Source organism: Oncorhynchus masou, chromosome 20, assembly GCF_036934945.1.
Source record: "Oncorhynchus masou masou isolate Uvic2021 chromosome 20, UVic_Omas_1.1, whole genome shotgun sequence".
Classification (NCBI taxonomy): Eukaryota; Metazoa; Chordata; class Actinopteri; order Salmoniformes; family Salmonidae; genus Oncorhynchus; species Oncorhynchus masou.
This window is the reverse complement of record NC_088231.1, coordinates 24,149,449-24,154,448: the sequence shown is the minus strand read 5'-3', so window position 1 is coordinate 24,154,448 and position 5,000 is coordinate 24,149,449. Positions and strand designations below refer to the sequence as shown.

The 5,000-nt window shown below is 38.8% G+C and overlaps 1 protein-coding gene across 2 annotated transcripts in view; it reads right to left on the bottom strand.

The window, feature by feature from the left end:
- Positions 1-5,000, bottom strand: part of LOC135507195 (regulator of G-protein signaling 12-like) — a 101,444-nt gene that overhangs the window by 20,384 nt on the left and 76,060 nt on the right. The gene's annotated exons all lie outside the window — the stretch shown is intronic.

Below are 5,000 nucleotides of genomic sequence, written 5' to 3'. Positions count from 1 at the left end.
TATTGTTACTGGTCTATACCCTCCATCATGATGTATTGTTACTGGTCTATACACTCCATCATGATGTGTTGTTACTGGTCTATACACTCCATCATGATGTATTGTTACTGGTCTATACACTCCATCATGATGTATTGTTACTGGTCTATACACTCCATCATGATGTATTGTTACTGGTCTCTACACTCCATCATGATGTATTGTTACTGGTCTATACCCTCCATCATGATGTATTGTTACTGGTCTCTACACTCCATCATGATGTATTGTTACTGGTCTATACCCTCCATCATGATGTATTGTTACTGGTCTATACACTCCATCATGATGTATTGTTACTGGTCTAGACCCTCCATCATGATGTATTGTTACTGGTCTATACACTCCATCATGATGTGTTGTTACTGGTCTATACACTCCATCATGATGTATTGTTACTGGTCTATACCCTCCATCATGATGTATTGTTACTGGTCTATACACTCCATCATGATGTATTGTTACTGGTCTATACCCTCCATCATGATGTATTGTTACTGGTCTATACCCTCCATCATGATGTATTGTTACTGGTCTAGACACTCCATCATGATGTATTGTTACTGGTCTATACCCTCCATCATGATGTATTGTTACTGGTCTATACCCTCCATCATGATGCATTGTTACTGGTCTAGACACTCCATCATGATGTATTGTTACTGGTCTATACACTCCATCATGATGTATTGTTACTGGTCTATACACTCCATCATGATGTATTGTTACTGGTCTATACCCTCCATCATGATGTATTGTTACTGGTCTATACACTCCATCATGATGTATTGTTACTGGTCTATACACTCCATCATGATGTATTGTTACTGGTCTAGACACTCCATCATGATGTATTGTTACTGGTCTATACCCTCCATCATGATGTATTGTTACTGGTCTATACCCTCCATCATGATGTATTGTTACTGGTCTATACCCTCCATCATGATGTATTGTTACTGGTCTAGACACTCCATCATGATGTATTGTTACTGGTCTATACACTCCATCATGATGTATTGTTACTGGTCTAGACACTCCATCATGATGTATTGTTACTGGTCTATAGACTCCATCATGATGTATTGTTACTGGTCTAGACACTCCATCATGATGTATTGTTACTGGTCTATACCCTCCATCATGATGTATTGTTACTGGTCTATACCCTCCATCATGATGTATTGTTACTGGTCTAGACCCTCCATCATGATGTATTGTTACTGGTCTATACCCTCCATCATGATGTATTGTTACTGGTCTATACACTCCATCATGATGTATTGTTACTGGTCTATACACTCCATCATGATGTATTGTTACTGGTCTATACACTCCATCATGATGTATTGTTACTGGTCTATACACTCCATCATGATGTATTGTTACTGGTCTATACCCTCCATCATGATGTATTGTTACTGGTCTATACCCTCCATCATGATGTATTGTTACTGGTCTATAGACTCCATCATGATGTATTGTTACTGGTCTATACACTCCATCATGATGTATTGTTACTGGTCTATACACTCCATCATGATGTATTGTTACTGGTCTATACCCTCCATCATGATGTATTGTTACTGGTCTATACCCTCCATCATGATGTATTGTTACTGGTCTATACCCTCCATCATGATATATTGTTACTGGTCTAGACACTCCATCATGATGTATTGTTACTGGTCTATACACTCCATCATGATGTATTGTTACTGGTCTATACCCTCCATCATGATGTATTGTTACTGGTCTATACCCTCCATCATGATGTATTGTTACTGGTCTATACCCTCCATCATGATGTATTGTTACTGGTCTAGACCCTCCATCATGATGTATTGTTACTGGTCTATACCCTCCATCATGATGTATTGTTACTGGTCTATACCCTCCATCATGATGTATTGTTACTGGTCTATACACTCCATCATGATGTATTGTTACTGGTCTATACACTCCATCATGATGTATTGTTACTGGTCTATACACTCCATCATGATGTATTGTTACTGGTCTATACACTCCATCATGATGTATTGTTACTGGTCTCTACACTCCATCATGATGCATTGTTACTGGTCTATACACTCCATCATGATGTATTGTTACTGGTCTATACCCTCTATCATGATGTATTGTTACTGGTCTATACACTCCATCATGATGTATTGTTACTGGTCTATACCCTCCATCATGATGTATTGTTACTGGTCTATACACTCCATCATGATGTATTGTTACTGGTCTATACACTCCATCATGATGTATTGTTACTGGTCTATACCCTCCATCATGATGTATTGTTACTGGTCTATAAACTCCATCATGATGTATTGTTACTGGTCTATACACTCCATCATGATGTATTGTTACTGGTCTATACCCTCCATCATGATGTATTGTTACTGGTCTATACCCTCCATCATGATGTATTGTTACTGGTCTATACCCTCCATCATGATGTATTGTTACTGGTCTATAGACTCCATCATGATGTATTGTTACTGGTCTATACACTCCATCATGATGTATTGTTACTGGTCTATAGACTCCATCATGATGTATTGTTACTGGTCTAGACACTCCATCATGATGTATTGTTACTGGTCTATACACTCCATCATGATGTATTGTTACTGGTCTCTACACTCCATCAGGATGTATTGTTACTGGTCTATACCCTCCATCATGATGTATTGTTACTGGTCTATACACTCCATCATGATGTATTGTTACTGGTCTATACACTCCATCATGATGTATTGTTACTGGTCTATACCCTCCATCATGATGTATTGTTACTGGTCTATAAACTCCATCATGATGTATTGTTACTGGTCTATACACTCCATCATGATGTATTGTTACTGGTCTATACCCTCCATCATGATGTATTGTTACTGGTCTATACCCTCCATCATGATGTATTGTTACTGGTCTATACCCTCCATCATGATGTATTGTTACTGGTCTATAGACTCCATCATGATGTATTGTTACTGGTCTATACACTCCATCATGATGTATTGTTACTGGTCTATAGACTCCATCATGATGTATTGTTACTGGTCTAGACACTCCATCATGATGTATTGTTACTGGTCTATACACTCCATCATGATGTATTGTTACTGGTCTCTACACTCCATCAGGATGTATTGTTACTGGTCTATACCCTCCATCATGATGTATTGTTACTGGTCTATACCCTCCATCATGATGTATTGTTACTGGTCTCTACACTCCATCATGATGTATTGTTACTGGTCTATACACTACATCATGATGTATTGTTACTGGTCTATACCCTCCATCATGGTGTATTGTTACTGGTCTATACACTCCATCATGATGTATTGTTACTGGTCTATAGACTCCATCATGATGTATTGTTACTGGTCTCTACACTCCATCATGATGTATTGTTACTGGTCTATACCCTCCATCATGATGTATTGTTACTGGTCTCTACACTCCATCATGATGTATTGTTACTGGTCTATACCCTCCATCATGATGTATTGTTACTGGTCTATACACTCCATCATGATGTATTGTTACTGGTCTATACCCTCCATCATGATGTATTGTTACTGGTCTATACACTCCATCATGATGTATTGTTACTGGTCTATACACTCCATCATGATGTATTGTTACTGGTCTATACCCTCCATCATGATGTATTGTTACTGGTCTCTACACTCCATCATGATGTATTGTTACTGGTCTATACACTCCATTATGATGTATTGTTACTGGTCTATACCCTCCATCATGATGTATTGTTACTGGTCTATACCCTCCATCATGATGTATTGTTACTGGTCTATACCCTCCATCATGATGTATTGTTACTGGTCTATACACTCCATCATGATGTATTGTTACTGGTCTATACACTCCATCATGATGTATTGTTACTGGTCTATAGACTCCATCATGATGTATTGTTACTGGTCTCTACACTCCATCATGATGTATTGTTACTGGTCTATACACTCCATCATGATGTATTGTTACTGGTCTCTACACTCCATCATGATGTATTGTTACTGGTCTATACACTCCATCATGATGTATTGTTACTGGTCTATACACTCCATCATGATGTATTGTTACTGGTCTATACACTCCATCATGATGTATTGTTACTGGTCTATACACTCCATCATGATGTATTGTTACTGGTCTCTACACTCCATCATGATGTATTGTTACTGGTCTATACCCTCCATCATGATGTATTGTTACTGGTCTATACACAGCATCATGATGTATTGTTACTGGTCTATACCCTCCATCATGATGTATTGTTACTGGTCTCTACACTCCATCATGATGTATTGTTACTGGTCTATACCCTCCATCATGATGTATTGTTACTGGTCTATACCCTCCATCATGATGTATTGTTACTGGTCTATACCCTCCATCATGATGTATTGTTACTGGTCTATACCCTCCATCATGATGTATTGTTACTGGTCTATACACTCCATCATGATGTATTGTTACTGGTCTATACCCTCCATCATGATGTATTGTTACTGGTGATGTACTGTTACTGAGCTCGTGTGGTCTACCACGTCACGGCTGAGCCGTTGTTGCTCCTAGACGTTTCCACTTCACAATAACAGCACTTATAGTGAACCGGGGCAGCTCTAGTAGGGCCGAAATTTGACGAACTGAAGGGTGGCATCCGAAGACAGTGGCCACGCTGAAAGTCACTGAGCTCTTCAGTTAGGCCATTCTACTGACAATGTTTGTCTATGGAGATTGCATGGCGCTGTGTACTCGATTTTATACACCTGTCAGCAACGGGTCTGGCTGAAGTAGCCCAAATCCACTCATTTGAAGGGGTGTCCACATACTTTTGTATATGAAGCGTACCTCAGATATTGTCTTCACGATTCTACTAACAGTTTCTAAAATTCCCAAAACAAAAATTCCCA